The sequence below is a fragment of the Sabethes cyaneus genome, chromosome 1 (genome assembly GCF_943734655.1).
Source record: "Sabethes cyaneus chromosome 1, idSabCyanKW18_F2, whole genome shotgun sequence".
In the NCBI taxonomy this organism is placed as follows: domain Eukaryota; kingdom Metazoa; phylum Arthropoda; class Insecta; order Diptera; family Culicidae; genus Sabethes; species Sabethes cyaneus.
Window position 1 is genome coordinate 112,417,313 of NC_071353.1, and position 9,866 is coordinate 112,427,178.

The window sequence follows — 9,866 nt, forward strand, 5'->3', positions numbered from 1 at the left end:
ACTATTATGCTATGTCTTAAGGTTTCGATGATATTACTTATGTCTCACTTTCTTAGAATTACTCCCACCATAGAGAACTCCCACTGCGCGACGTAATTTGTGAACAACAACAAAATACGTAGTCAAAATAGTGAAAGACATACTAACAACACGTTTTGGATTATCTGTTATATACAGAAGGCAGCAACAGCGATAATTGACGAATATTAACTGAACAGATTTTTCGTGACGTTACAACGGAGCTACGACCCTCTCTGTGTAAAGCAGAGCATTGTAACGTCACGAAAAGTAAAAGCTCGTTAAAAATGAACTTCACTGATTATCGAAATTCTGTACATGGCAAGTTGGTCAGTATTCATCTCTTATCAAATCATAGAAGAAAGTTTTTAGATAAAATTTGAAAGAGAGCAGAATTTTCATGTTTTTGAACAGAAGAACCAACAGACGAATTTCTGGCGCGTTGTAACGTCACGTTACATATTTGCTTTCCAAAACAAGCTAAGTAAAGCAAATGCTATTAATTTGTTCACTTTTAATAGGAAATTTTATGCTCTTTCCAAATATATAATAATATTTGGGGCTTTCTCAACGATTTTCCCAACTGAAGCACAAATACTGTGCAAAGAAGAGTCAAAACGTTGTAACATCACGGCGGAATGTGTCAATAATAAAAATATATCTCGATAGAGTTTAGTGTGTTAAACCTACACTGAGAAAAAAACCATGGTAATGCGAAACATGTATGCATGGTCATCTTAACTATATTGCAATATTGTAGCGCTTACCATGATTATTGTCAACTTGAGAAGTTTCGTGGTTAAAACTACTATGACAACAAGCAAATCGCTGACTATTTCCGTGGTTAAATTGACTTTTCTCTCATACTTCTAATGACAATATTTTTGCAGCTTGATATAACAATATTAAATTGTCAACAGGACCATAAAATTGGTAACTTACTAACTGTAAGAATATCATGGTAGTTTTAACATTTTTATGGGTTATCGTAACAGTATAAGTTTAGTGCTTTTCAACCGACTATGGAAACGCGTTTCTTGATGACAATTTTATGTTTATTTTGCCCTTTTTCTTTCTGTCATTTGAAACCGCACCGCCATTACGAAAAATTTGAGTCACAAGTGATGTGCTTAGTTGTGAGTTTTTTTGTTTTTATTAAATTTTTTTTTGATATTATGAACAATTTGTTAGTGCAAAACAAATAATAAAAAAAATCTAATCTTTAAGTGACAAATTGTATTAAATTATTTTCTGTGTACGTGAAAACAGGTTGAATTATTTTACTGTGTAGTGTACTAACAAAAACAAACTGCTAAACTGTTATGGTGTAATCGGTGTTATTTATAGCTTGTCTGTTTTATTTTTTTAATTGCGGATGGTGCTGGACTTCCGCTCTAAACAGTTCAATCGGTGGTTTAGACGTGTCCGTGAAGTGTTTTTGGATAAAACGTGAAATGATGTCCAAATATTTCCATTTAACTTGACTGCGGCGAGGGAGCTGCGGGATAGACTGTTGGAAACGTATATTTGGAACTGTAATAAAGGCAATTTATATATCCTATCTGCATGCAGACCATCATCTATAGGTAGTATTCGATATTTTTGGATTGTATGAATTATTGGTACAGCCTGAATTCGTTAATTGGGCCACGACTGCACTCCAGCTGATTCGCTAATTGGGCCGACTGACAGTTGTTAGAAATTTCTAAACTCGAAAATTCCATACAATTTTGACATTCAAGTTGTCACATAGCCCAATTAGCGAACATCCAATTAACGAACCGCCCAATTAACGAACCACCAATTAACGAAACTTTGCTGTATTATCTTTTCTTTAATATTCGTCAGGTATATTTGGATTACTACACATGAGACGCAAACTACTAGGAGCAAATTGTGATAAATAACTTTTTTAGGAAATGTACTGGCTAAGCTATGGCTTTACGATTGCCAATTGCAATCCTTGAGCGTAAAATATACCCTTGTGAATTAGTCAATGACCTGGTGAGTAACGGTTGACAATTTAATAGTCATAATTTAATTGAAATGTTTTATACAGATCGAGTAATCCTTAAGCGACAAACATGCTCTTGAGTTAGGCCTTAGAGAGATCGCAATATGTGGAGGCGCGAGTGGAAAAGCACTATCGCAAGCGATTGAGCAGAGAATCATTACTGAACATAGATTGCAAATTGCATCAAAAGTTGCGAAACACAAGAATCTTGCAGACAGGTATGCATTTAATGTTTTTATTGTATTAGCTATTAATATGCTTTGATTTCAAATTCTCTTTTATAAAAATTACTCAATCTGAGCAATTACTTTAGATACATTAATTTCTCTTCCATGAGTAGGTGGTTTGTTGAGTCCTTCAGCAACCGCCAGTTTTAGTTTCATGTATAGCATGTAACCTAACCTAATAACCCAATAACCAACACTCTCTACTTTTAAAAGCCGCAATTACCGTCACCGAGAAAAATTGGAATAATGCGAACGATTGCCATGTCCCCATTATACTATATCTGCTCGATTTTTCGTACTTCTGAGCGATAACACTGATCTTGAATAACTGTCAAGAATTGCGTTATGAAACTCCCTCTTCTGTTGAGTACTCTTACCACTGCGTCCATTATTTTGAACTATTGTGCTATGCCCCGTTTATTTCTTTTACTGTACGCTTCAAGCTTACCTATCACTTGTTAAGTAAGTAATAGGCTCGTAGCTGGAGCGAGACAGGTACCAATCAGGGATGACTTGGTTTTTGAACGTTGTTACCTTGATCGGCGACGCAAAGCAGATCGCCCTTGGCTCTGGTAGACCGTTTTTGGGATACTGCACTCTACGTCGTATTAGTGCTCCACAATTGCAGAGCAAGTGTTCCGAGGTATCACGCTCGGCATTACACAAGCGACAAATGTTATCTTGTACGAAACCGAGATTCCGAAGATGGTATTTATTCGCACAATGTCCTGTCACAAGACCGGTAAGCGTGCTGAGATTTCTTGATGTCAACTTTTGAGTAACCCTAATACACGGCGTTATAATTTTTTTGATTGTTTGAGGGATTGTACGGCCATCCAATTGGCCATGCCTGTTCGGCTCTCCCGTTGTGTCAGCTCACTTTTCAGCACACAGTCAAGGATGCAGCGAAATGGATTTGGAACCGTGAATGGAGGGTTAGATCCACATCTGGCTGGTTCGTCTGCAAGTTCATTCCACTCTCTAGCGCAATGACCAGGAACCTAGTACAATTTTACCGAGTTCACTTGGCTTAGTTGCCGTAAGAAGCAATTGCAATCCCAGACAATTTTTGAGGAGCACTTAAAAACTTTAAAGGCTTTTAGTGCCGCTCCCATACCAATGAAACACAAATTTCCTCGTAACTCGTGAACTAATCAAGCAAGTGGAACAAAATATGACATATAGGTGTTTTTGGAGACAAGAATGTTTTCTATGATGAATTGAAACCTTTCCCCGCTTCAGGAGAGGGGGCTCCTATACAAATGAAATACAAATTTCCTTATAACTCGAGAACTAGTTAATCAAATGGAACCATATTTGGCATGTGGGTGTTTTTGGAGGCATGAATTTTTTCTATGATGAAATTGGACCCCTCTCGGTTTTTAGGAGGGGGGGGGGCTCCCATGCAAATGAAATACAAATTTCCTTATAACTCGAGAAGTAATCAAGCAAATGGAACCAAATTTGGCATGTGGGGGGGTTTTGGAGCCAGCATTCTTTTAATGATGGTTTGAGACCCCTCACCCCTGTGGTAGGGGGATAAGGACTCTCATACAAATAAAACAGAAATTTTTGCGTAACTCAAAAACTAATCGAATTCGAGCAATTTTAGATTCTTTCATAAAACATTAATCTTGTTATTGATTAACCACCAAAAACTATCAATAGTAACATTAGATAATTCAGCGTGCGACGGCCACACGCCGCGAGTGTTGCCGGCGACCTGCAGTCGGAAGCGCCGGCCACTGTGAGGGGCAGCCCCCCGTAGAGATTACCTCTATCTAGGTTTATTTATTTTCCTAGATCTACTGACCTCTATTACTTTCCTTCAGTTGGGTCACCCCTGCGAAATGGTACTTTCTACGAAAAGATTTTCCGTGAAATGGTACATCCCGCGTAAGGTTTTTCGCGAAATATTATTTTGCGAAACTCTATATTCCGCGTTATAGTCAACCGAGAATTGGTGTTCCGCAAAATGGTATTCGGGTAAATGGTTTACAATGATGGCGAATATCTAAATGCTATCCGCTTTATTTTATCAGGCTAAGCAATGGGGGAAGTTTGTCGGGTCAGCTAGTTTGTTATATACTACAAAGTTTTAAATAAACATGTATTTTGTTCTACCAGTTCAATAGGGGCAAGATGGGTTAGACTGAAAAAGACTTGTGTGGCACTCTATGTTTGTCCATATATCTATATTTTTGAGTTTATTTATTGTTGTTATTAAATAAAGCTGGCCCGGCATATATTTTATCCACAAAACAGTTAATGCGGCAAAAGGGTAGTTTTCCGACATTTCACTTTTTGTCTGATATAACTTTTATTTTGTTTCGTTTTATTTATTTTGGTTATTTTTGGATTTATATTATTAGTGATTTATCTAAATAAATGATAAGCTGCTTAAAATTGAATTCGTAGAAAAACGCATCGGGTACTTTCCTTAGGTGACCCGTCTTGCTCCACCTGACCCTATATTCTATTATAGCTGTTATCGCTGCCTGGACGACTGTGGGCCAGTCTCCCATAGCTACAGATATTCTTGTTCTGGGACCGTACACTCCAGCACCCATTTTGACTTCCATTTTTGACCTGTCGGTATAGAACTTGATTGAACCACTGTGGAAGCTAGGTCCCTCCCCAACTCATACCGAACGTGAGGGTTCGTTTAATGTGTATGGGATGTCATAGTTGGTTCTAGCTTCCATCCAATCACTATTCATTTCCGCAGCTGGACCGACAAACAGGTAGAAGATTCAGGATACTCAAGTGACCGGTTTTATCTCCGTCGAGTATTGTCTTCAATCGTTTAAGTGTTAGGACACTTTTCTTAGCCTCTAACTGAACATGTTGGTTCAGGGGTAGTAAGTGGAGGATAGCTTCTAGAACCTTTGAAAGTGTGCTTTTCATTGCTCCAGTTACGGCCATGCATGATAATCGTTGAAGTTTGTTCAAATTTTCAATAGCTGTGGCTTTTATTAGTTTTTGGCCACCATACCTACGAGGCATAAGCTATCTTAGGTCTCACAACGGCGGTATAGACCCACATCACCATTTTTGGTTTGAGGACCCATTTTTTTCCTACCAGTCTAGAACATACCCATAAGGCAGTCTGCCTTGCTAATTATTAAATCTAAGTGTGCGTGCCAAGATAGTTTAGCGTATAGGATTACTCCTGAGACGAGACTCTACATTTAATTTCTTCCTTAAGGTGTAGAGATTGTAATTTCAGTTTCTTCTTCCTAGTGAAACAACACAAACAATTGTTGTTATAGAGGGATTGATGCCCAGGCCTTCTTTACTACACCAAGGCCCTCTGCATTCTATCCGATATCACGTCGTCGAATTTTCAAAGAACCATGATGACCAAATCATCAGCAAAACCCACAAATTCGAAACCTTTTGCCTCTTAGCTTCTCACAAGATCAGGTCCAAGACTTCCTGCCTCATAGCATTCATGAATGTAGGTTCATTGTTTTTACTAGCAATGTCGATATTGTTTAACGAGAGAAATTCTAAAAGGCACTCATCTCGATTGTTGATGTCGGTGCCAGCGAGGTGGTGTGGCTGTCAAATCACATACATTGTCCATGTCCCACTCATTGGTTTTAATACCTTTGGTGCTGGGACCTACTTAAAGGTTGATTCGTTTTAAAACAACTGAAATTAATTAGAAAGCAGTTAAACGTAGCCTTTTAGTTATAATTTAACTATTATTAGTTGTTATTTTCGATACGCTGGCTGGTTCCAAATTGTCGCCATTCATGGATGTTTAGTCCGCAAAATTTTGACAATTTCACACCCCTGGTCGGTGCTTCCCCACAAAATGCGATAGCGTTGGCATCGCAGCCGATAATACAGTCTTTGTTGACTTCTATGCAGAATTTGACGAACGCCGCAACCTCTTGAGTTGCAACCTTAGGAACGTCTCCAGGAAAATGGGGCGATGCTACGATAATATCGGATTTCCCTTGGCGATTGATACCTCAACTCTGATCGCCACTATGTCTCGTTTGATGAACTCTGTAATGGGCAAACAATTAATGTTTGCGTTGGCTAAGACAGCAGCTCTCGAAGGATCATATTTGTCATCATAGAAGAACTTACATGTTCTTGTTTGAATACCTTGTATTCTTGCTTTGTAGACCCAGGGCTCTTGAATCAGGGGTGGTATTGCGATTTTCGTTTCGAGTGATTTTAGTTCGTTTCGCCCATTCATTTAACGTGGTCGAAACGAACCAAAATCACTCGAAACGAGAATCGCAATGTCACCCCAGGGCCAGGTCCACACCGTGTTCGATAAACCTCCTGAAAATTACGCCCGAAACAGCTTTCGCAAGTGGAAGGTTTATCTGCACTGTATTTTTGTGATTTTTCCGCTCACTGGCATTTAGGAGAGACGGAATTACCGGAGGTTTGGCCTCATGGAGGCCGTAGTTTTCTTACTACCAGTAGCCGAACACACTTTGGATCGAGGGGGAGCTGGCTTCGTGTGGTCTCGCCTTTCCCACGTATATTACCGGAGTTTCCTAGAGACCACTTTTTTGGTTCCGCTCGAGGTTTCCACTCCTAGCGCCGAGGTTGCGACCCCGTTGACGACCGAGCGTATCATACTCCACCCGTTTTCGAGGGTCGAAGCATCTAGCTTTAAGCACACGTGTACTGCTATTAGGTAATTGTCCGAGTCGGTATCCGTACCCCGTAGGGAGTGTACGTTGGTGATATTCGAGAAAAACCGGCCCTCGATGTGAATATGGTCGATTTGGTTCGAAGTTCATTGGTCAGGTGATCTCCAGGTGGCTTTTTGGATATCTTTGTGGGAAAAGAAAGTGCTTCTGATCACCATCGCTGGTGATCATGCATCGCTGGCCGTTGTCGTTCGTATCGGTGTGCAGGCTATGGGACCCGATCACCGGTCTATACATTGCTTCCCTGCCGACCTGGGCGTTCATATCGCCGATGACGATCTTGATGTCCTGTCGTGTGCAGCTGTCGTACGTAGCCTGCAGCTGCACATAGAACGCTTCCTTCTCGTCGTCGGGTCTACCTTCGTATGGACAATGCTCGTTTATGATGGTGTAGTTGAAGAAACGGCCTTTTATCCTCAACACACACATCCTCTCGTTGATCGCTTTCCAGTCCATTACGTGATCCTGCATTTTTCCCAATACTACGAAGCCCGTTCCCAGCTCGTCGATCGCTCCACCGCTCTGGAAAAATTTGGCTTTACCGCCACGGATCCTCCACACCTTCTCGCCTTTGCGACAGATCTCTTGCAGTGCCGCGATAAAAATGTGAGCCAAAATATTTCGGGGGATGGGCCAAGGCCGCCAGGCCCTCCTGGCTACGTGGCTGCTCCCACCATTATTATTACGGCAGATAAAATAAAGCTAATAGTATTTAAATATTCACCGTGATTATATAACATTTCGCCGAATTTTCGCGGAAAACTAATTCTCAGTTGACCATAATGCGGAATATAGTGTTAGCGGAATACCATTTCGCGAAAACCCTTTTAGCGAAAAGTACTATTTCGCGGGTGCGATCCTCACTTACCCGCCGTCGCTCGTTCGGACCCAACTGAAGGAAAGTAATAGAGGGCAGTAGACCTAGGAAAACAAATAAACCTAGACAGAGGTGTTTTCTCTGGGGACTGCCCCCCCTCGTAGTGGTCAGCGCTTCCGCCGGCAGTACTCGCGACCTGCGGCCGTCTCGCCCTGAATCATCTAGTGTATATAAGCAGTTTTTAGTGATCTTGATATTGACTAATGTTTATGGAAGAATTTTTCTCGAGTTCAATTAGTTTTTGAGTTTTGCAAAAATATCCGCTTTATTTGTGTGAGTACAACCCCTTCCAGAGAAGGGAAAACCCCACCTCATCCAAAATTTGGTTCAATTTGCTTGATTGGTTCTCGAGATATGTAAAATTTGGGTTTTATTTGTATGGGAGCCACCCTGTGTAGTATAGTAAAATATTTATAAACTCTATTATCCGTTGATCTAGTAAACATATATTCTTGGATATACTATTTAATATACATACTGGGAAGTACAAACTTTACAACTGGGCGGCACAGACGTATTTTCATTAGCAGCACTAGCTAGTACAATAAGAACCTTCCCTGGCCCTAAAAACCGCATACAAATTTTCACTACGATCGGTTTAGTAGTTTCCTAGTCTATAAGGCACATGCAGAACAGACAAAATTCATTTTTCTGTATACCCAACAAACATTTTTGTTTAATAGTATACCTTATTAAAACCATTGTATAGCTAATACCGAGTAGCAAACGCCTGATAAGTTGTTATATAACAAAAATATTTGTTGGGTACAATATTTTCTTTTTCTTTATATTTTCCGCAACATATTTTTAAGAAAATTTGCATCTGTTACTTGCTTCCGAAATATCGAACATAACCGGATTGCAGCTCTTTACAAAAACTAGGAATGAGCCAACACCATCCAGCAATCACAACATTTAGCCTCTATTGTGTGAACGGTATTGTTGCCGGGTCCAAGATCCACGTCATAGATCTTCTTGATTCGTCGTAAATACAATACAATGATCACGGTTTGCTCACCAACAGATGTTTTATATCGGAATCCACAGGCCAGTGAAATTTTTTATTTTATTAGGCCAGTGAAAAAAAAAAGAATCAATCCAAAGTTTTAATCGCCGTCATCATAACTCCATACCGTACGGACTACAGGAAGCACCATTTGTGCTTTAGGTAAAGAAATAGAAAAATCATCTTTTATTATCTTCAAATACACCATAATAACTCTTTTTAGGACCAGCAATGAACTCGATTAGGACTGTTTCAAACGGTTGAGGCTAATATGTTGTTTTCCAGGTACAGTGTTTTACTGGATATTTCAGCAAAAAAAACAGAAGTAAATACGTTTCGACAGAGGAAAGCGGCAATATAGTAGACCGACAGGAATCAAAAGTTAGTACATATTTTTCCTGACCGGTAGAGTGGCAGGTGCGGAACAAGCGTAGCATCCAGATGATCAGACAAACCAGTTCGAACATCCTGCCACACGTACAAACAAAAAGCAGGTTCTGGAACTGCCAACGATGGCTGATTCGTGTCGGGAATTGAGGATTACACTTTCGGTACCTTCAGTCGAATAATTCAAAATGACATCCTATGTAACACCAGCTAGACCAGTGATGGCCAAACTGCGGCTCTTGAATTTGGCCTTTGCGGCCCGCGAACTGGTTTGATAGATGGCGGACGAACACTATAGGTTGAATTTATTAATGTCAGAAGTCATTTAGGGCCGCGGATCTATTGGGGAGATCTGATTTAGCCCGCAATATGCTTGTACCGTGGCCACCACTGAGCTAGACCATCGTCAAACTATTTCCGTCAGCAGACACTGGAGCACAATAGACTTCTAAAACCGATCAGAGTCACAATTAGCAACTCCGAGACTTTGAAATATTTCAATCGTAAAATCTACTTCTACCAGCAGTTATGACGTCCTACTTGATCGGAAGATTTCGGCCGGCCTTTAAACTACCCCGAAACTACGGCATATCCAACGAACGAACGAAGTGAGTATTTAATTTTTGTCGTATTTCAATGTTTATTCAATTTT